The following is a 25,118-nucleotide window of genomic DNA, read 5'->3' as shown; positions in this document are numbered from 1 at the left end:
GACCAGTGGTGTCCAGAGAGTAGTGAAGATAATGACCATTGTCCTGCCCCATAAGGTCAGGTCAAATGGCACTTAACGAAGTAGCGTGTTAGAGTCAAGAACAGAGGAAGTATTTTGGGAGCAAGTGAGTGAGTGTGTCAGCAGTTATGATGTAAGAGACCAGGTATTAGTGATGGTGATTTAAATGCGAAGGTAAGTAATGTGGCAGTGGAGGGTATAACTGAGGCGCATGGAAATGGTGAACAACTTGTGTTGTGTGTGTGTGTAAAGGATTGGTGATTGGGAATACCTGGTTTGTAAAATGTGATATACACAAATATACGTATGTGAGTAGGAGAGATGGTCAGCGGACTTAACTGGATCACATGTTAATTGAAAAGCGTGTAAAAGAAAGACTTTTGGGTGTAAATATGCTGAAAGGGGCTGTTGGAGGCGATAGTGTAGACGACAGTGAAGATCTGAAGAGGTTTTCGAAAAAGAGGAAACAATGTCGGGGAGAAGAGGTGGTGAGAGGAAGTGAACTTGGAAAAGAGACTTGTGTGAAGAAATACCAAGAGATATTGAGTGCCACATACACTCTTACTGTGTAAATATCCCTTTCTATGAGATGACGTAAAGATGTTGATGAACAGAGGAGTTGGGATATGACATGAAAAAGTTAAGAGAATAAATGAAGGAAAGATTGAGATATACAGACGACTGGCGGACCGCCATGATGGTTGTCAATCTAGCCAGCTGGGTTATTATTCATAAGTTGTGTTTAGTTGTATGTCCAAGTTTGTTGTCAGGATATAATGTTGACTGCCAGTGAGTACCTGGCTGGCGCGGGTGCCACAAGGCTGGGTCAAGTGTAGTGTAAGTGTGGTCTAGGGATGGTGTGTGTACCACTTGTAGATGATGGGCTGCATCATGACCTGCCGGTTATAACATCTTGACCAACACCTGCTGCTGCTACACTTGCAACTCTCCTTTTCTAAGACCGTTTTTATGCTTCATGTAACTTTGTCTTTTTTGAATTATTCTAAAGCTATAGCTACAAAATCATCCTTACTATGTAGTTTCTGTGAAAATTTATTCTGAAAGCACATCGGCTGTTGTCTTCCAGGCATTGCCCATCTGATACAATAACTGGTAGTAATCCAATTTCAGATGAAGAGATATACTTTTACTTCCCATAACTAATGGTGTTGTTCTTTAACAATATACTGTACTGACCTAAGTTTATACGTATTACAGTTGAGAAGTTGATGATATTCCAGGTAAAGGTACAGATTACATCAGTAAACATACCGCTTACATAACTAACTCTGCCTGCCACCTGTGAGAGAAAGAAACTCTCATGATCTTAATGTGTTCATTTGGAAGGATTCTAATGCCTGGTATCAAGGAAATGATATGCATACTGTAATACAGTGATCAATATTGTAGGTCATAATGTAAGTGGTGTGTGACTAACTATAGCTGTAATATTACCGGTTCATTCTTGCTACTAACACATGACACCAAGTTGCCTGTTAGTCTTATTACGTACATTAAAACACTGTTGTCTTGGCTTTACATCTCTACTAATGATGACACCTAAATCCTTCTGCCTTGATTGTTTTATTTCCACATCTTAAGGTGATACTGTAGTTTGCCTGCTATGTGTACACAGTGTAAACATATGTCTACGGTGAATATCACTGGCCATTGTACACTGACGTTGTTCAGCAATGTAGACCCAAGAGTGAACCTTAGACAGCATTACGGTATTTTGTGATGGACGAAAACTTGACTCAATACAAGAAAAATAATTACACCTTTACTGAGTCTGAGAACCTATCATTCATTGTCATAAAATCCAGATGTAAAATGTATATTGCTACCGGATTTCTATAGAAAGTACGTGGGACATTGTATTTAAGCAAATTATCTAATACGATAATGAATAAAATCCCATAACTTTTCTGGAGCACAGGGTATAGAAATGTATGTAACGTGAAACCGATAAAATTAACATATCTAACACAAAGATTTCTATTTTGCAGATAACATAGATGTTTTACATGTAGAAATCAGTAATATCTTCAACAACCAAAAATAATACCATCAAATTTTATATTACAAGGTTTTCATCCGGCTTTTACTCATTAAAACGATATTGCCTACAGAAAAGTAATGTAGTTATTATCAGCACAAGGTTTACAGAAGTTATGAGTTTATATTCTTCAAAACTTTAGTACGATCCTTTATGTATACTTTGAAAAATAGACCTGTTTATTTTACTGTGATGAACACTAATGAAAAAACTATCCGCGTGTTACTTAGAAATAATATTTATGAATTAAACTAAAGTATTTTTCAGTGAAAATGTATACTGATATAAAAAAAAAATCAAGTTTGATTAACTAGAGTTCATTAAATGACAAATAAAGAATATGATATGTGAATTTCAACAATTTTGTTAACATCACAAAACCAAATACATAACCCAAACAATATAAATCATCAAAAGTTATAAAAAAGAAGCCCTCTCATGACGTAAGCACTTACAGTATCGGCGGAATCCGGTAACACCTCTTGAATATCATGTGGAAGACAGAGTAGAGTGGCTAGGCTCAGAAGCATGTTCTCCACTTCAACTAACTAATGATATGTTAAGGATAAAGACAATACAAACCACATACATCGATTGTGAGGATGGAATCAGGGATGAAACATCTATAACTAGAAAGGCTAAAGATACAAAGATGGTGAAATACCTTTACCCGGGATCAGTAGCACCTGTGGCAATGGACACACCTTTGTAATGCTTGATCACTTACAACTGATCAACTAAATACGAAAGTCTTAGGTATTATCCTTCAGCAAAACTTTTTAAAAATATTTATAAAACACATATATATGTTAGATATACACTATCTCTAGAGTATATCTTTACCTGGGACGTGTGACACCTGTGTGGATAGACACAACTTTGTAATACATGATCTATTACACGAAATGAACTTCAGTAACGAAGAGTTATACAACGCGTCGTTGGGAACATTAATCAAATACCTATACAGAATTTTTATGTTAGATAAAAGACATTTCTTGATAGTAAACATAAGAAATGATGATGAAAGATCAGGGACGTAGATGTAGATATTTTGTTCAAAGATAGAATACTCCTGCCTTAAACTAACTCCTTGTATTGCATTTTCACTTAGATACCCACATGACAATGTGTTCTGTTCTTTAAAATCAAATTCTTATGTTTCTAACATGTTTTTATTATATCTTATATAATCTTAAGGATTCAGGCTTAAAGATCTTGGTTATGAACAACCATTATAATGCAACACAATACATATTTATCATAAACTAATAATCTATCACAATAACAATTATGTTTGTACCAGATTCTTTAAGTCCTCAGTCACGTTTGTTAATATATAAGAGATTTTTCCGCCACTGACAAGTGGCTCCGTGGTGTAGTGGTTAGCACATCTGCCTCATAAACAGTTGGTCCGGGTTCGATTCCCGGCGGGGCCTTTGTTTTCAGTATTTTTTTGTGATCGTAAATACTCGTAGGTAGGCTCTCTCTCTCTCTCTCTCTCTCTCTCTCTCTCTCTCTCTCTCTCTCTCTCTGTCTATCAGCCGACAGGTAACTTGAAGAAATCTGGAATTCATCCTTTAGAAATCTGGTATACGAAGAGAGGCCATAATGATTTGATCTCTTCTCCCTTAAGACACGTTGACTTCGCAGTGACTTAATCCAAGTGTTCAAAATTCTGAATAAGTTCAATAAAGTAAACCTCGAGCATCTTTTCGAAATACAAGAAAATGCGGTTACCAGGACAAATGGAATAAAACTCAAAGCTAAATGATGTAGTACGGACGTGGGATAAAGTTTCTTTTCCTATAGGTGTGGTTTAACACTGGATTGAGTTACCGTCAGACGTAGTGAATGCTAAAACCATAAATACTTCCAAAATTCGTTTAGAAAAATGTCTTATAAAGTCAGGTATACTTTGAGGAAAATGCCAGAAATAAACGGATAAACGACAGCGATAACGGGGTTAGTAGAAGGCTAATGTGCAGAATAAAGTTATCTAATTTGTATAGACCATCACTAATGATAGGATTATAATTCTTTGTGTATTTAATGATAGAAGATCCAATGATATTTCTAGTGGTAATAGAGCTGAAGTAATCTTCTATTATTAAATACACAAAGAATTATAATCTCAATATCAGTGATGGTCTGTACAAATTAGATAACTTTAGTGTTGATAAAATTTGTAAAATGATAAGTTTATGATACGCTCGTTCTCTGTCTTGGTCAATCACAAGTTTACCAAATGGCGTCCTAGCTACGTCTCTTCGTTGTATATCAACTGACTGTTATATTTCTCTCTTTTGTCTCCCCTGATGGTGTGAGTTTTACACGAAAGTGCACTCGGGAACTTCTCGTATTTCATTTTCCCCGTGGACTTATAGGAATATCTTGATGACGCGCAAAATTGTGATCCTTTCCAATATATATATATATATATATATATATATATATATATATATATATATATATATATATATATATATATATATATATATATACATACATATATATATTCCTACGAGTCCACGGGAAAAATGAAATATGAAAAGTTCCCAAGTGCACTTTCGTGTAATAATCACATCATCATGGGAGACACAAGAGAGGAATATAACAGTCAGTTGATATACATTGAAGAGATGTTAGGACGCCATTTGGTAAACATACACACACACACATATATATATATATATATATATATATATATACATTTTTTTTTTCATCCTTTTCGCCATTTCCCGCGACAGCGAGGTAGCGTTAAGAACAGACGACTGGGCCTTTGAGGGAATATCCTCACCTGGCCCCCTTCTCTGTTCCTTCTCTTGGAAAATTAAAAAAGAAAGAAAAAAAAACGAGAGGGGAGGATTTCCAGCCCCCCGCTCCCTTCCCTTTTAGTCGCCTTCTACGACACGCAGGGAATACGTGGGAAGTATTCTTTCTCCCCTATCCCCAGGGATAATATATGTACATATATATATATATATATATATATATATATATATATATATATATATATATATATATATATATATATAGATATATATATATATATATATATATCCCTGGGGATAGGGGAGAAAGAATACTTCCCACGTATTCCCTGCGTGTCGTAGAAGGCGACTAAAAGGGAAGGGAGCGGGGGGCTGGAAATCCTCCCCTCTCGTTTTTTTTTAATTTTCCAAAAGAAGGAACAGAGAAGGGGGCCAGGTGAGGATATTCCCTCAAAGGCCCAGTCCTCTGTTCTTAACGCTACCTCGCTATCGCGGGAAAGGGCGAATAGTATGAAAAAAAAAAAATATATATATATATATATATATATATATATATATATATATATATATATATATATATATATATATATATATATATAAACATATATATATATGTACATATTGAAATGATGATAATTTAACTGTCATGTTGAGATGAGTAATAATGGATATATGAGCAGACATTGGTAGGTTTTCTGTATATGCTAAACTTAAACTTGTTTCCTTGTCTATGGATCATGCAATGTAAAAATGGTAACATATCATTATTTTCATTTTCTACAGCAGATTTGATGGAAGGTACTAAATTGTTAAGTAAGGGGAGAAATATTTGTAAACTTTCATTTGTTGGCCAAACACAAAGAACATCATCTACAAACCTAAACCAAATTGCATTAGAAGGTAAAATATCCTTTAGTAATTTTGTTTCAAAAAATTCCATATAAAGATTACTTAGTGCAGGTGAAAGAGGGTTACCCATTGCCATACCAAATTTTTGAGCAAAATAATCTCTTTTCAATTGAAATACACAATCTTTTATACATGATTTTATCAGATCAATGAAAACAATCTTTGAAACAGGTAAGTGAATATCATCCAAGACATCAAATAAGTATTCTAAAAGGTCATCAACTGGAACTTTTGTGAAATGTGAGGAAACATCGAAGCTGACTAGTTTGAAATCAAAATTAGCATTGATATTGTTTAGTTTGTTGACTAAATGTATATTGTTCCTGATATTAGAATTTGACACCTTACCCACTAAATGGTTCGATAAAGAAACTAACCATTTTGACAATCTATATGTGATGGAGCCTACTGAACTCACTATAGGTCTTGCTGGAAAATTCTGTTTATGTGTTTTGATAAGTCCATACATATATGGGCATGAAGGGGACAAAGATGACAAACTTTGATAAGAAAACCATTAACTTTCAACAGCACCTTCATTTCTTTATTGAAATGGGAATTAACTGCTTCTAAGGGATTTTTTTTACTGAGTTTAGAATATGTTGTGTCATCATTTAAAAGAAAATTCAATTTAGATAAATAGTTACTTTGCCTAAAATCGCAACAGTGTTAGCCTTATCTGCTTTAGTAATATTTATATCCTTGCCTTCTTTTAAGGTGTTAATAGCTCTTATAAATCTTTTAGGGGAACTAGATTTCACTGGTTTTGTCAAACCGGTATACACTAGATCTTACAGTTATTAATTTCATCACTACTTGAATTACTGTATTTCTCTAAATTACAAAAAGACTATGTGACATCTCCACAGATGGCTTCCCTGTTAGAGCACACAAAACTTAATCCATAGCCTAATGCACACAAGGAATCTTTATCTAGTTGTTTATCAGACAGTTTTATCACAAAAGAAGGGTTTGTGTTCTTAGTCCAGTCGCTGTTATTGATAAGATGGTCCAACTTACAATTTAGTGTCATTTTGTAGCCTATTGCTTTCATTCCTTAATCTATCATAGCAATAGTCAAACATCCGGTTCTTCCAATATGTCGGTATTGCCATTTGAAAGGCAAGTTTCTTCTCTCTTGTAATGCGAAAAGTCTCCTCCATTGCAAGTTTCTTTAATTCAATGTGTTTCTTTAAAATGACGTTTTGGAATTGGTGAAATGGTCGACCAGACAGCTGCAACAATCGTTGAGGTCGGACACATCTTGGCATAACTTATTCATCAAGGCATTTCCTTTCCAATATATATATATATATATATATATATATATATATATATATATATATATATATATATATATATATATATATATTCTTTCATACTATTTGCCATTTCCCGCGTTAGCGAGGTAGCGTTAAGAACAGAGAACTGGGCCTTATAGGGATTATCCTCACCTGACCCCCTTCTCTGTTCCTTCTTTTGGAAAATTAAAAAAAAACAAGAGAGGGGAGGATTTCCAGCCACCCGCTCCCTCCCCTTTTAGTCGCCTTCTACGACACGCAGGGAACACGTGGGAAGTATTCTTTCTCCCCTATCCCCAGGGATAATATATATATATATATATATATATATTTATCCCTGGGGATAGGGGATTAAGAATACTTCCAACGTATTCCCTGCGTGTCGTGGAAGGCGACTAAAAGGAGAGGGAGCGGGGGGCTGGAAATCCTCCCCTCGTTTTTTTTTTTCTTTTTAATTTTCTAAAAGAAGGAACAGAGGGGGCCAGGTGAGGATATTCCCTCAGAGGCCCAGTCCTCTGTTCTTAACGCTACCTTGCTAACGCAGGAAATGGCGAATAGTTTGAAAAAAAAAAAAAAAAATATATATATATATATATATATATATATATATATATATATATATATATATATATATATATATATATATATATATATATGGGATGTATTTAGGGAATCAGTGATGGATTGCGCAAAAGATGCTTGTGGCATGAGAAGAGTGGGAGGTGGGTTGATTAGAAAGGGTAGTGAGTGGTGGGATGAAGAAGTAAGAGTATTAGTGAAAGAGAAGAGAGAGGCATTTGGACGATTTTTGCAGGGAAAAAATGCAATTGAGTGGGAGATGTATAAAAGAAAGAGACAGGAGGTCAAGAGAAAGGTGCAAGAGGTGAAAAAAAGGGCAAATGAGAGTTGGGGTGAAAGAGTATCATTAAATTTTAGGGAGAATAAAAAGATGTTCTGGAAGGAGGTAAATAAGGTGCGTAAGACAAGGGAGCAAATGGGAACTTAGTGAAGGGCGCAAATGGGGAGGTGATAACAAGTAGTGGTGATGTGAGAAGGAGATGGAGTGAGTATTTTGAAGGTTTGTTGAATGTGTTTGATGATAGAGTGGCAGATATAGGGTGTTTTGGTCGAGGTGGTGTGCAAAGTGAGAGGGTTAGGGAAAATGATTTGGTAAACAGAGAAGAGGTAGTGAAAGCTTTGCGGAAGATGAAAGCCGGCAAGGCAGCAGGTTTGGATGGTATTGCAGTGGAATTTATTAAAAAAGGGGGTGACTGTATTGTTGACTGGTTGGTAAGGTTATTTAATGTATGTATGACTCATGGTGAAGTGCCTGAGGATTGGCGGAATGCGTGCATAGTGCCATTGTACAAAGGCAATGGGGATAAGAGTGAGTGCTCAAATTACAGAGGTATAAGTTTGTTGAGTATTCCTGGTAAATTATATGGGAGGGTATTGATTGAGAGGGTGAAGGCTTGTACAGAGCATCAGATTGGGGAAGAGCAGTGTGGTTTCAGAAGTGGTAGAGGATGTCTGGATCAGGTGTTTGCTTTGAAGAATGTATGTGAGAAATACTTAGAAAAGCAAATGGATTTGTATGTAGCATTTATGGATCTGGAGAAGGCATATGATAGAGTTGATAGAGATGCTCTGTGGAAGGTATTAAGAATATATGGTGTGGGAGGCAAGTTGTTAGAAGCAGTGAAAAGTTTTTATCGAGGATGTAAGGCATGTGTACGTGTAGGAAGAGAGGAAAGTGATTGGTTCTCAGTGAATGTAGGTTTGCGGCAGGGGTGTGTGATGTCTCCATGGCTGTTTAATTTGTTTATGGATGGGGTTGTTAGGGAGGTAAATGCAAGAGTCTTGGAAAGAGGGGCAAGTATGAAGTCTGTTGGGGATGAGAGAGCTTGGGAAGTGAGTCAGTTGTTGTTCGCTGATGATACAGCGCTGGTGGCGGATTCATGTGAGAAACTGCAGAAGCTGGTGACGGAGTTTGGTAAAGTGTGTGGAAGAAGAAAGTTAAGAGTAAATGTGAATAAGAGCAAGGTTATTAGGTACAGTAGGGTTGAGGGTCAAGTCAATTGGGAGGTGAGTTTGAATGGAGAAAAACTGGAGGAAGTGAAGTGTTTTAGATATCTGGGAGTGGATCTGTCAGCGGATGGAACCATGGAAGCGGAAGTGGATCATAGGGTGGGGGAGGGGGCGAAAATTTTGGGAGCCTTGAAAAATGTGTGGAAGTCGAGAACATTATCCCGGAAAGCAAAAATGGGTATGTTTGAAGGAATAGTAGTTCCAACAATGTTGTATGGTTGCGAGTCGTGGGCTATGGATAGAGTTGTGCGCAGGAGGATGGATGTGCTGGAAATGAGATGTTTTAGGACAATGTGTGGTGTGAGGTGGTTTGATCGAGTAAGTAACGTAAGGGTAAGAGAGATGTCTGGAAATAAAAAGTGCGTGGTTGAGAGAGCAGAAGAGGGTGTTTTGAAATGGTTTGGGCACATGGAGAGAATGAGTGAGGAAAGATTGACCAAGAGGATATATGTGTCGGAGGTGGAGGGAACGAGGAGAAGAGGGAGACCAAATTGGAGGTGGAAAGATGGAGTGAAAAAGGATTTTGTGTGATCGGGGCCTGAACATGCAGGAGGGTGAAAGGAGGGCAAGGAATAGAGTGAATTGGAGCGATGTGGTATACAGGGGTTGACGTGCTGTCAGTGGATTGAATCAAGGCATGTGAAGCGTCCGGGGTAAACCAAGGAAAGCTGTGTAGGTATGTATATTTGCGTGTGTGGACGTGTGTATATACATGTGTATGGGGGGGGGGGCTGGGCCATTTCTTTAGTCTGTTTCCTTGCGCTACCTCGCAAACGCGGGAGACAGCGACAAAGTATAAAAAAAAAAAAAAAAAAAATATATATATATATATATATATATATATATATATATATATATATATGTGTGTGTGTGTGTGTGTGTGTGTGTTTGTGTGCACAGATAAACTTTAAGGCTAGCCGGGGTGTACTGGTGATGCCTTTGACCTAAAATATAAGTTCAATTGAGCCCGTAGGCCGATCTTGCACGTAGCTTGAATCCTTTTGTGTTCACTATAATCCTCTTTACTATATCTCCTCTCCTTAATCCCTTTATCTTCACTATGCAAGGCTTATTATAATCTTCACTACAACCTCATCTTCATATGACCTTATCTTGGCTAATCTGGTTTCAAGGAAGGCTTTAGATTTTTCCGCTCACACAAACAACGTACTTACACGGGACCCCACGAGTGTAAAACTGCCTCCTAATACAGTGCAAATAGATGATTACACACACCTACACACTACTACCACCACTAACAATACACAGAGAAATAGCCTCTTCGGTTGCCTTTGGATCCGCCCTTGAACGTAGTTTGGAGGATTTGGGGGATCAGGTCAACAAGGTTAAGTTCACAACTACCTCATATTCACCAACGTGTATCTTCACTATTGGCTTATTTTCACTTAATGATATCTTCGCTATACCCTCTTCTTCACTACACCGTTATTTCTACCATATCATCATCATTGCACTCCCTGATGTTCACTAAAAGTAGTTCTTATCTTCACTACATAAACATTTTGAATAAACTTTACTCTTTGATATCCCTTATCTCTACTACATTCGTATCTTCACTACAACCTATCTTGACAATATCCTTATCATCACTATGCTCTTCCTCGCTACACTCTCATCTTAACATCATCCTTCTGTTTACCGAACTTAGTTCAAAGTCTGACTTGAACGTAGCTTTGGAAAGTTTGTGTTCCTCATTGTGTTACCTCCTTATCATCATTGTAAAGGCAATTGTCACCTCTCCCTAACTAAACCCTCATCGTAACTACACTCTCATCATTATCATTACTTCTTGAAGTTCAATACAAAATTTTAACATATACATTCATCTTCACCACAGAATAATTTTCATTGCACCTTAATCTTCATTACTCCTTGTTTCAGCTACATCCGTATCTTCCATTCATTCTTATATCTTATATTAATTACATCATTACAATATCTCTATATCTTCTCTGTTCCGTCTTTTGAAAAATTGAAAATGAGAGTAAAGGATTTCCGGCCTTTTGCTCCCTCCCCTTTTAGTTGCCTTGTACGACACGCAGGGAATACGTGGCAAGTATTCTTTCTTCCCTGTCCTCAGGGATAACAGCATTTGGTGTTCCCAGACGGTCACCCATCCAAGAACATATTTTGTGACAGTATTATATGAAGCACTGAGTTTACCACGGCAAAATAGTGTTTGACCGACTGTTGCCGACTAGCCGGCAAAATAACCACAGGGTAAATCTCCATGTTGCTGTCGTGTTTTCCTCTCAATTTTCCACGAAGAAATGAGTTTTACTTTTTTATTGTCGTTGCAATAGACTGGAACTAAGTAATAGACTGGAAGTAAGTACTAGACTGGAATAGAGCAATAGACTGGAACTAAGTAATAGACTGGAAGTAAGCACTAGACTGGAACTAAGCTGACCTGGTATGAGGTCAGAGCCCTCATTATCATCCCCGCTAACTACTGGAAGCAGATTAAGTCGTTCCACAACCGATGTCTGGCCCATGTTAACTCTGATGTGCCCAGCAGTTGGAGGAGGATCGCCAGAAGCTTCTGGAAGATTTCAAGGACGTCTTGGTGGACCTGACCCTTTCAGATAAGGTCGAAAACCCCAATTTATTGTGAAGATCTTCACTATAACGTTGGACGAACATACTGAATGTTGCACACATGTGATGCGGACAAAATGAAAAAAGAAAAAGACAAAAATTATGTCTGGTGTGGGTCTCGAACCCACGACCTTGAGTGTGTGAGACTCACGCTCTACCACTGAGCTAACCAGACAATAGAAAAATACGTCTGTTTCTTCAATTTGAATTAATGAAAATCTTTGCGAGGCAGCGTTTAGAAAAGAGAGATGCCTTTGACGAAATTTACTTGTTTGGCTTATTCTTCTGTTCCTCATTATCGAAAGTAAACATACTGAAGGATATATATATATGTATATATATATATATATATATATATATATATATATATATATATATATATATATATATATATATATATATATATATATATATATATATATATATATATATATATATATATATATATATATATTATCCCTGGGGATAGGGGAGAAAGAATACTTCCCAAGTATTCCCTGCGTGTCGTAGAAGGCGACTAAAAGGGAAGGGAGCGGGGGGCTGGAAATCCTCCCCTCTCGTTTTTTTTTTTTTCCAAAAGAAGGAACAGAGGAGAGGTCCAGGTGAGGATATTCCCTCAAAGGCCCAGTCCTCTGTTCTTAACGCTACCTCGCTATCGCGGGAAATAGCGAATAGTATGAAAAAAAAAAAAAAAAAGAATATATATATATATATATATATATATATATATATATATATATATATATATATATATATATATATATATATATATATATATATATATATATATATACATGTATATATATATATATATATATATATATATATATATATATATATATATATATATATATATATATATATATATATATATTGGAAAGGATCACAATTTTGCACGTGATCAAGTATATTCTTATGAGTCCACGGGTAAAATAAACACGATAAGTTCCCAAGTGCACTTTCGTCTAAAACTCACATCATCAGGGAAGACACAAGAAATATAACAGTCAGTTTATATACAACGAAGAGACGTAGCTAGTACGCCATATGGTAAACATGTGATTGTCCAAGACAGACAACAAGCGTATCATAAACTTATTATGTGGACAAGAAAGTGAATTGTTTACAAATTTTATCAACAAAAAAAAGCTATCCAATTTGTGTAGACAATCACTAATATTGACTATAATTCTTTGTTTATTCAGTAATAGAATATTCAATGATATTTCTGGTGGTACTGGAGTTAGAGTTGATAACTGAGATGGCATTATTAACTCTAATTCCAGTACCACGAGAAATATCATTGAATCTTCTATTATTAAATACACTAAGAAGTATAAACCTTAAGGAAAACAACATGGCGGTCAAAAATAAGCTGCAGGAATGAAGTTTATGAATGGAATATTAGTGAGACGATCCAAATGACGAATGAATGAGAGCGTAGTCAACATACAATATAAAAGGACATATTATGAATGGCAGCCAGGCAAGTAACGGCCCAACTGAATGGAAGGATTTAAAAGTTCGCGTTATATGACGAATTTTGATAGATTATCCAAATTTCCATTCCAGTTATGAAACTTAATGGTTGCGTTCAGTTCTAGACACAAAGTTAAAAGGTTTGTGTTTCAGAGATGAACCACAAAGGATATCGTTAAATTAACTGACATTAAAATTTGTCAATTAAGTGAATCATTTTGTACAATAGCTGTAATTTGACAGAGTTAAAAGTTCGCAATTTCATTACAATTCTAATTGAAAAGTTTCAGATTCAATGATGGTTTGCACAAGTTTAACGTGCATTTAAGGTTTCTGTTTATATGACGCATCTTAAAGGACTCTGTTAAAATAACGCAGCAGGAAGGTTTACGTTCAAATGACGGTGGTTAAATGTTTATTGATGAATGGTAGATTTAGATGGTAGATTTACTGTGTCTTCACCAACAATTGGAAAACAGTGACCACCTCACGGTATCTTCACTACCACTGAGGTTACACTAACTGCATTACTATATCATTAAAATCATGATCAGAATATCTTCCTTACTGTATCTTCACCAACAATTGGAAAACAGTGACCACCTCACGGTATCTTCACTACCACTGAGGTTACAATAACTGCATTACTATATCATTAAAATCATGATCAGAATATCTTCCTTACTGTATCTTCACCAACAATTGGAAAACAGTGACCACCTCACGATATCTTCACTACCACTGGGATTACAATAACTTCACAACTATATCCTTAAAATTCTATTAGAGTTACTGTATCTTCATAAACAACAGGACAACAGTGACTGTCATACTGTATCTTCACTACCATTGAAATTACAATAAATGCATTACTATATCCATAAGACTGGATTAGAATAACTTTCTTAATATATCTTCACTAACCACTGGACAACAGCGACCGCTCAACTGTATCTTCACTACAACTGAGATTACAGTAACTGTATTACTATATCATTGAAACTGGATTAGAATACCTTACTGTACCTTCACCAACAATTGGAAAACAGTGACCACCTCACGGTATCTTCACTACCACTGGGATTACAGTAACTTCACAACTATATCCTTAAAACTGGATTAGAGTAAGTTACTGTATCTTCACAAATAACTAGACAACAGTGACCGTCATACTGTATCTTCACTACCACTAAAATTACAGTAAATGCATTACTATATCCATAAGACTGGATTAGAATAACTTTCTTAATATATCTTTAATAACAACTGGACAACAGCGACCGCTCAACTGTATCTTCACTACTACGGAGATTACAGTAACAGCATTTCTATATCCTTGATACTCGATTCAAATAACTTCCTGATTATATCTTCACTACCAACTGGAGTATAGTCACTTTATTCATATACCTCCAATACAGTGTCTTACATTGCCAGTAGTGTACATATAACAAATATATATTAATATATTCCCAGTCTGGGTTGTCATACACACAGTACGTAAAGAAGAGGTTATTTCTTATATTTGCTCTCGTTCTCCCAGTCTCCCCAAAGATCCAATACCAAACGTCATTGACCAAAGAAAGTCTCAGTCTATCTTTCGTGATTTTTGTTTGAAACATATAACTTCACTACTATGTGAGAGTTGAAATTCACCATATTTCCGTAAGTATCCAGGATATACTTTGTAATGACTGGCTTTCATTTTGTTCAGGTTAAGAGTTGGAGATTATCGATAGTAATGACAGACACAATCGATCATATGGAAAGGCCAAGGGTTTTGGAAATGGAACCAAAGCCCCAAAGAGATTCCCGAAGAAGACGACGACGACCACGACGACCACGATCACACAACCAGCAGAGAGTGGACCATTCCACATATACCCAGGATTATGAAATAGGAGAACAATACACGACCATGGAGGTTCCAGAAGAAACTGCAATGGTGCCTGACATGGGGCCATTCCCATCACAACCTGACATGGTACCATTCCAACCACACTCTGACATGGTAGTATTCCCACAATCCCCTCACGTGTTCCAGGGTCATATAGAAAGTCCAGGGGTTTTGGAAATGGAACCTACGCCCCAAAGAGATCCCCGAAGAAGACGACGACGACGACGACGACGACCACGCCACCAGCAGAGCGTGGACCATTCCACATGTCCCCAGGGTTATGAAATAGGAGAACAACACACGACCATGGAGGTTCCAGAAGAAACTCCAATGGTGCCCTTGGAGGTTCTCCCACCACCCCCTCCGGAAGAAGTAGTGCCACCACCCCGTCCCCGGGAACTTCCTACACCAACCTGTTCCCAGGAACTTCTCCCTCTACCCCGTTCCGTGGAAATTCTCCCTATACCCCGTCCCCTGGTTCTACTCCCACTACTCCGTTCTCGCCAACTTCCACCACCCCTTACCCCGGAACTTCTCCCACCACCCACTCCCTTGGTTATCATCCCACCATCCCGTCCCCTGGCTCTCCTCCCACCAACCAGAACCAGTCACCTGGATCTCCTCCCACTACCTTTTCCCCTGCTTCTCCCAGCACCCCGTCTCTTGGCTCTACTCCCACCACCCCGTCTATTGGCTATACTCCCAGCACCCCGTCGCCTGGCTCTACTCCCACCACCCAGTCGCTCGGAAATCCCAATACTCCTGTCCCCAGGGAATACTTCCACCACCCCGTCCCCTGGCACAACTACCACTACCCCTGTCTTCCGCCTCGACCTTGGAGTTTCCGGAGAAGCCTCCAGAGTTGACTGCTGCCATGGTCCTAGTGAGTGCAGAAAAAAGCCTCGCTCCACTTTCCGACGTACCTTATCCCGTTGTCTCAGGTGGCTCGGCAGGATCACTTGTCCCTGTTGTGTTAGACGTCCTCGGGTTTCTGGTCATTGAGAGCCAGGCAGGCACTGACACCTTTTAGTTATCCCCAACGCCATGACCTGGCAGCTAAAATGGATATTTCATTTCTAAAATGGCTGTAAATATATGCTGTAGCTGCAGTGAACAGAGAAACTCGACTGTGTCATATACACCTCAGCTGCAGTGAACAGAAAAAAAATGACAAGACATATGCATATGCAATCTTGCCACAGTCAACAGAGTAGGTCATACGTATCTATCTACCTATCTATCTATCTATCTATCTATCTATATTTCTATCTTTCTATTTGTCCATAACTCTGATACCTATTCCCATCAGGAACTTCCATCAAGGGGGTGGCCTCAGCAAAAGTCTCCACTTAACTCTGTCCTTACTTGCCTCTCTCGCATATACCATTACACACGTTCTTCCACTATTTCTCTTCCACTCTATGGACTTCCTTTCACACCAACCCTTCTCTTTCATTCTCTTTCCTCATGTCACAGGTGGTCTTCCTCTCACATCAACCCCTTTAACTCTACTATCACACATTCTGTAAACGGCACATCTTCCATTCCAACCACGAGCCCAAACCACCTCAAAGTATGTTTCACCTAGTCTACCACTCCACAATTTATTCCGTTTACATTCCCTGTCATACCAGATCTCTCATACACCCCCTCATTTCATATCTCACTCCATCTAGTCATACCACATGCTCCTATCATATCGTGTTTCATTTTCCCTGTGGACTCATATATATATATATATATATATATATATATATATATATATATATATATATATATATATATATATATATATATATATATATATATATATATATATATATATATATATATATATATATATTTTTTTTTTTTTTGCTTTGTCGCTGTCTCCCGCGTTTGCGAGGTAGCGCAAGGAAACAGACGAAAGAAATGGCCCAACCCACCCCCATACACATGTATATACATACGTCCACACACGCAAATATACATACCTACACAGCTTTCCATGATTTACCCCAGACGCTTCACATGCCCTGATTCAATCCACTGACAGCACGTCAACCCTGGTATACCACATCAATCCAATTCACTCTATTCCTTGCCCTCCTTTCACCCTCCTGCATGTTCAGGCCCCGATCACACAAAATCTTTTTCACTCCATCTCTCCACCTCCAATTGCAAGGAGCTAGTTTAAGGCAGGAGAATTTGATTTTTTGATAAAATATTTACCTCTACATCCCTTTTCTTTCGTCAGCATTTCTTGTGTTTACCATCAAGAAATGTCTTTTATCTTACATAAAAATTCTGTATAGGTATTTGATTAATGTTCTTCAACGACGCGTTGTATAACTCTTCGTTAGTGAAGTTCATTTCGTATAATGGATCATGCATTACAAAGTTGTGTCTATCCACACAAGTGTTACACGTCCCAGGTAAAGATATATTCTAGAGATAGTGTATATCTAACATATATATGTGTTTTATAAATATTTAAGAAAAGTTTTCCTGAGGGACAATACCTAAGACTTTCGTATTAAAGTTGATCAGTTGTAAGTGATCAAGCATTACAAAGCTGTGTCCATTACCACAGGTGCTACTGATCCCGGGTAAAGGTATTCTACCCTTCTAGTTATCTATGCTTCATCCCTGGCTTGATCCTTGCAAGTGATATATATGGTGTGTAATTCTCTATATTCTTATCATACAATCAATCAGTTGAGGTGCAGAACACGCTGTTCATCCTGGTCACTCCACTCTGTCACATACTATTATTGAAAAGGTGTTACCGGACTCCACCCGTAAGTCGTTACACCAGGAATGACAAGTAACCTTGGGGAAAGGCTGTATCATCGACCAGGGAAGGGAAGAAATAGCACAGTCTCATCGAAAACCTTTTCGCTTCATAGATATGTGCCATCATCCCCTGCTCCTGTGTAGAGTGCAGCAGCCACGAAGGTGTAGGAGCGCCATCAAAGGTGTGCTGGTGATGTGTGGTAATAATAATACTACTGTTCACATCATCAACAATAACCATTTCTCAGGTTTGTCTGTCCTACTTGTCGTCGCTGCACGTAACTCTGTCATTGTATATGTCTTCCTTGAACGTACATCTTCCTATATTTCACTGTCCCAACTATTTAGACAATAATACGTTGAAAGGATTGTTAGGTGACTTTAAAGTGGAACATATAAAGGATTAGTGACCTAATGACCTTCCATTGGTCGCTGTCTGTATGAATCCAACATTGGTCGTAGGAACAAGGTCATATATGCAGTGAGAACGTGTATGGTCTTAAAATGATCTTGAACCCCTGGAAAATGTGTTTAAGATGATTTGCATAGTGGTTACAGTTTGACGTTTAGCACAGTTATGACCCCAGCAGTTGATAGAGCGGAAAGTAAAAAAAAAAAGAAAAACGGAAAAATAGGATTACGTATATGGGTCAAATATTTAGTGAGTGTGTATGGCCCTACAGCCATCATCAACAGGTGAAGGTGTTTAACAATATTTGAGTGGTGGTTATGACTAACTTGTTGACCTTACTGACTCAGGCGGTCGATGAACCTAAAACCCCAAAACTAACCCACTTTACTATTACTCTGGATATTTGGCTTGACTGACAATGGAGCACCTGGGTTGAACACCAGGACTTGTTACCCTCCTCCTCTTCATCTCTTTCTCTCTTTCTCTTCCTCACAACAACACGAAAACCCTCCAAAAATCCTCACGAATTCCAGCTACCTGCTGGACCTGGATGATCATTTTATGTTAACTTATGGTTCACATTCTGGCTTCATGACCACAAGCTGATAGCCCTTAAATCCAACAACATATATACATCCTGTTATACAACTGATGTTACTGTCTGACGTATGTATGGTGCGGCTTGATGACCTTACCTGCTGATGGTCATTAAGTCAAACATGTTATCATGTTGCAAATATCGTGATTCTTATGTTTTGCCGTAAGGTACAGATTCTGGTTTGATAACGGACGGTCAATAACCAGAAAGTTTAACGCTAAACATACCTGCATACATATTGCAGACTACTTATCATAAGAGACCGAGCCAGACAACTACTTGACGAGTCTCTAAACAATATTTGACCTGTAAGACAAGATCAGACAGCGGACTGTCTACAGGTAAGGGCCCGTAACCTGGCAACTCTAACAACGACAGCGAGTGATGGTTAGTCGAGGACCACACGAATCTAACAGTGATAACAAGTGACCGTCAGGCGGAGACAAGGCCATTATGACAGTGATTAAGTGCTACAATTGAACCCTCAGCTAACTGCCTATAACCGCCACTGTTGATTGTTTACTGAGCTGTGTTGACGACCCGCCCCCACACCTCTTGTATACGTAAGGCTGGTGAACAGTATATGGTCTCCTCCCAACACCGGTCACGAACATTCTCTCCTCAAGTTACCATGGCGACTGGAGACAGCTCACCTCTGTCGTGGTGCAAGTTCTGCATCCCCGCTTACTCCTTATGTTTCCCAGGTGTGGTCGGGCAGGCAGGCAGGGGAGGTGGCCTGGGTAAACAACCTTAGTTAGGTATTTGTTCTTGACTCCAGCCCAATCTTGCCACCGCCGGCCAGCCGGACGTACCAGGTGACACCTTCCCAGGTGTGGCCTCCCGGTTATAGCTCTCCCACTCGGCTTGGCTGGATAGGCAGTGACGTCTTCTATGAGCCACTCATATAGGGTCGTTACTCATACAGGGTTGTTCGGTACCATTTGGGACAAGATGATTTACCTATTGTTTCAGGAACAGAGAAGAATCCATCAGCTGCGTTTTCCAAACAAAATATCATAGATTCATCCCAAGCTTCACTAAACTCCGACATAAGATTATCATATTCAAGATTAATTCTTGATAGCTCACTAAAATAAAGGTTATTCTCATGGTTTTCTCTTTGTTTTCCCTCAACTTCATTTGAAGTAATCACCAGCTGCTTTAACCATATCAAAGGAACTTGTGTTTGTCCCACGTCGTCATATGATTCATTTTTGTCTTTATCATCAAGGCCATTAATCTGAGTCATTACCTTTGTCATGGTTCTTATTTCCCTGACTTTCATTATCAGACGTGTTAAGAATGTGTCTTGACGGGAATTAATAGCAATTTTTTTTCCTCCGATTAAAGAAGCTAAAACATATACAAGAGGTTCGGCATATTTACATAGTATATTTCTTAATCATTGTTACCGTTAGGTAGACTCCTCTCCAAATTCTTATCAACTAAAAGTCAAATCTTAAAATACAAAGAACTGCACAGAGAAATTCCAACATCAGCAGACAACTGTGACCTAACGAGGCTGTTTGTAATGGTAGCAGAGATCAGAAGGTCATAGATCAGCGGAGTAGGAGGAGAGAGACTTGCACATGTTTCACAGAGAATAACCTGTAAACTGTGTATGTAACTAAGGAGGAGAAAATAACGTCACTCGTGTATTTGAAGCGAAATGTTTAGTAGATCTATTCTGAGGTACTTTTAGAAAGTTAGAATACAAGGAGTGGAGGGTTTCCAGCCCTCCGCTCCCGCCCCCTTCAGTCGCCTTCTACGACACATGAGGAATGCGTTGGAAGTGTTCTTTCTCCCCTATCCCCAGGGATATATATATATATATATATATATATATATATATATATATATATATATATATATATATATATATATATTTATATATATTATATATATATATATATATATATATATATATATATATATATATATATATATATATATATATATATATATATATATATATATATATATATATATATATATATATATATATATATATATATATATATATATATATATATATATCCCTTGGGATAGGGGAGAAAGAATACTTCCCACGTATTCCCTGCGTGTCGTAGAAGGCGACTAAAAGGGAAGAGAGCGGGGGGCTGGAAATCCTCCCCTCTCAATTTTTTTTAATTTTCCAAAAGAAGGAACAGAGAAGGGGGCCAGGTGAGGATATTCCCTCAATGGCCCAGTCCTCTGTTCTTAACGCTACCTCGCTAACGCGGGAAGTGGCGAATAGTTTGAAAAAAAAAAAAAAAAAAAAATATATATATATATATATATATATATATATATATATATATATATATATATATATATATATATATATATATATATATATATATATGGGGAGGTGATAACAAGTAGTGGTGATGTGAGAAGGAGATGGAGTGAGTATTTTGAAGGTTTGTTGAATGTGTTTGATGATAGAGTGGCAGATATAGGGTGTTTTGGTCGAGGTGGTGTGCAAAGTGAGAGGGTTAGGGAAAATGATTTGGTAAACAGAGAAGAGGTAGTGAAAGCTTTGCGGAAGATGAAAGCCGGCAAGGCAGCAGGTTTGGATGGTATTGCAGTGGAATTTATTAAAAAAGGGGGTGACTGTATTGTTGACTGGTTGGTAAGGTTATTTAATGTATGTATGACTCATGGTGAGGTGCCTGAGGATTGGCGGAATGCGTGCATAGTGCCATTGTACAAAGGCAAAGGGGATAAGAGTGAGTGCTCAAATTACAGAGGTATAAGTTTGTTGAGTATTCCTAGTAAATTATATGGGAGGGTATTGATTGAGAGGGTGAAGGCATGTACAGAGCATCAGATTGGGGAAGAGCAGTGTGGTTTCAGAAGTGGTAGAGGATGTGTGGATCAGGTGTTTGCTTTGAAGAATGTATGTGAGAAATACTTAGAAAAGCAAATGGATTTGTATGTAGCATTTATGGATCTGGAGAAGGCATATGATAGAGTTGATAGAGATGCTCTGTGGAAGGTATTAAGAATATATGGTGTGGGAGGAAAGTTGTTAGAAGCAGTGAAAAGTTTTTATCGAGGATGTAAGGCATGTGTACGTGTAGGAAGAGAGGAAAGTGATTGGTTCTCAGTGAATGTAGGTTTGCGGCAGGGGTGTGTGATGTCTCCATGGTTGTTTAATTTGTTTATGGATGGGGTTGTTAGGGAGGTAAATGCAAGAGTTTTGGAAAGAGGGGCAAGTATGAAGTCAGTTGGGGATGAGAGAGCTTGGGAAGTGAGTCAGTTGTTGTTCGCTGATGATACAGCGCTGGTGGCTGATTCATGTGAGAAACTGCAGAAGCTGGTGACTGAGTTTGGTAAAGTGTGTGGAAGAAGAAAGTTAAGAGTAAATTTGAATAAGAGCAAGGTTATTAGGTACACTAGGGTTGAGGGTCAAGTCAATTGGGATGTGAGTTTGAATGGAGAAAAACTGGAGGAAGTGAAGTGTTTTAGATATCTGGGAGTGGATCTGGCAGCGGATGGAACCATGGAAGCGGAAGTGGATCATAGGGTGGGGGACGGGGGCGAAAATTCTGGGGGCCTTGAAGAATGTGTGGAAGTCGAGAACATTATCTCGGAAAGCAAAAATGGGTATGTTTGAAGGAATAGTGGTTCCAACAATGTTGTATGGTTGCAAGGCGTGGGCTATGGATAGAGTTGTGCGCAGGAGGATGGATGTGCTGGAAATGAGATGTTTGAGGACAATGTGTGGTGTGAGGTGGTTTGATCGAATGAGTAACGTAAGGGTAAGAGAGATGTGTGGAAATAAAAAGAGCGTGGTTGAGAAAGCAGAAGAGGGTGTTTTGAAGTGGTTTGGGCACATGGAGAGAATGAGTGAGGAAAGATTGACCAAGAGGATATATGTGTCGGAGGTGGAGGGAACGAGGAGAAGAGGGAGACCAAATTGGAGGTGGAAAGATGGAGTGAAAAAGATTTTGTGTGATCGGGGCCTGAACATGCAGGAGGGTGAAAGGAGGGCAAGGAATAGAGTGAATTGGAGCGATGTGGTATACCGGGGTTGACGTGCTGTCAGTGGATTGAATCAAGGCTTGTGAAGCGTCTGGGGTAAACCATGGAAAGCTGTGTAGGTATGTATATTTGCGTGTGTGGACGTATGTATATACATGTGTATGGGGGGGGGTGGGCCATTTCTTTCGTCTGTTTCCTTGCGCTACCTCGCAAACGCGGGAGACAGCGACAAAGTATAATAAATATAAATAAATATATATATATATATAATATATATATAAATATATATATATATATATATATATATATATATATATATATATATATATATATATATATATGTATATATATACATATGTATATGTGAGAAATACTTAGAAAAGCAAATGGATTTGTATGTAGCATTTATGGATCTGGAGAAGGCATATGATAGAGTTGATAGAGATGCTCTGTGGAAGGTATTAAGAATATATGGTGTGGGAGGCAAGTTGTTAGAAGCAGTGAAAAGTTTTTATCGAGGATGTAAGGCATGTGTACGTGTAGGAAGAGAGGAAAGTGATTGGTTCTCAGTGAATGTAGGTTTGCGGCAGGGGTGTGTGATGTCTCCATGGTTGTTTAATTTGTTTATGGATGGGGTTGTTAGGGAGGTAAATGCAAGAGTTTTGGAAAGAGGGGCAAGTATGAAGTCTGTTGGGGATGAGAGAGCTTGGGAAGTGAGTCAGTTGTTGTTCGCTGATGATACAGCGCTGGTGGCTGATTCATGTGAGAAACTGCAGAAGCTGGTGACTGAGTTTGGTAAAGTGTGTGGAAGAAGAAAGTTAAGAGTAAATGTGAATAAGAGCAAGGTTATTAGGTACAGTAGGGTTGAGGGTCAAGTCAATTGGGAGGTGAGTTTGAATGGAGAAAAACTGGAGGAAGTGAAGTGTTTTAGATATCTGGGAGTGGATCTGGCAGCGGATGGAACCATGGAAGCGGAAGTGGATCATAGGGTGGGGGAGGGGGCGAAAATTCTGGGGGCCTTGAAGAATGTGTGGAAGTCGAGAACATTATCTCGGAAAGCAAAAATGGGTATGTTTGAAGGAATAGTGGTTCCAACAATGTTGTATGGTTGCGAGGCGTGGGCTATGGATAGAGTTGTGCGCAGGAGGATGGATGTGCTGGAAATGAGATGTTTGAGGACAATGTGTGGTGTGAGGTGGTTTGATCGAGTGAGTAACGTAAGGGTAAGAGAGATGTGTGGAAATAAAAAGAGCGTGGTTGAGAGAGCAGAAGAGGGTGTTTTGAAGTGGTTTGGGCACATGGAGAGAATGAGTGAGGAAAGATTGACCAAGAGGATATATGTGTCGGAGGTGGAGGGAACGAGGAGAAGAGGGAGACCAAATTGGAGGTGGAAAGATGGAGTGAAAAAGATTTTGTGTGATCGGGGCCTGAACATGCAGGAGGGTGAAAGGAGGGCAAGGAATAGAGTGAATTGGAGCGATGTGGTATACCGGGGTTGACGTGCTGTCAGTGGATTGAATCAAGGCATGTGAAGCGTCTGGGGTAAACCATGGAAAGCTGTGTAGGTATGTATATTTGCGTGTGTGGACGTATGTATATACATGTGTATGGGGGGGGGGGGGGTTGGGCCATTTCTTTCGTCTGTTTCCTTGCGCTACCTCGCAAACGCGGGAGACAGCGACAAAGTATAAAAAAAAAAAAAAGATATATATATATATATATATATATATATATATATATATATATATATATATATATATATATATATATATATATATATATATACATATATATATATATATATATATATATATATATATATATATATATATATATATATATATATATATATATATATATATATATATATATATATATATATATATATATATATATATATATATATATATATATATATATATATATATATATATATATATTTTGGGAGGTAAGTTTGAATGGAGAAAAACTGGAGGAACTAAAGTATTTTAGATATCTGGGAGTGGATCTGGCAGCGGATGGAACCATGGAAGCGGAAGTGAATCATAGGGTGGGGGAGGGGGCGAAAACTCTGGAAGCCTTGAAGAATGTGTGAAAGTCGAGAACATTATCTCGGAAAGCAAAAATGGGTATGTTTGAAGGAATAGTGGTTCCAACAATGTATGGTTGCGAGGCGTGGGCTATGGATAGAGTTGTGCG

The 25,118-nt window shown here is 38.2% G+C and overlaps 2 non-coding genes across 2 annotated transcripts; one reads left to right on the top strand and one right to left on the bottom strand.

Annotated features, from left to right (window-relative positions):
* The first annotated feature begins 3,444 nt into the window (after positions 1 to 3,444).
* Positions 3,445 to 3,516, top strand: TRNAM-CAU (transfer RNA methionine (anticodon CAU)). The gene has a single exon. It is a non-coding gene; the product is annotated as a tRNA-Met (tRNA).
* An 8,355-nt stretch (positions 3,517 to 11,871) lies between these two features.
* Positions 11,872 to 11,943, bottom strand: TRNAV-CAC (transfer RNA valine (anticodon CAC)). The gene has a single exon. It is a non-coding gene; the product is annotated as a tRNA-Val (tRNA).
* Between the last annotated feature and the right edge of the window lie 13,175 nt (positions 11,944 to 25,118).

The sequence above is a fragment of the Panulirus ornatus genome, chromosome 42 (assembly GCF_036320965.1).
Source record: "Panulirus ornatus isolate Po-2019 chromosome 42, ASM3632096v1, whole genome shotgun sequence".
Taxonomy (NCBI): Eukaryota; Metazoa; Arthropoda; class Malacostraca; order Decapoda; family Palinuridae; genus Panulirus; species Panulirus ornatus.
Note: the sequence above shows the minus strand (reverse complement) of the source record. Positions and strands in the feature narration are given on the sequence as shown.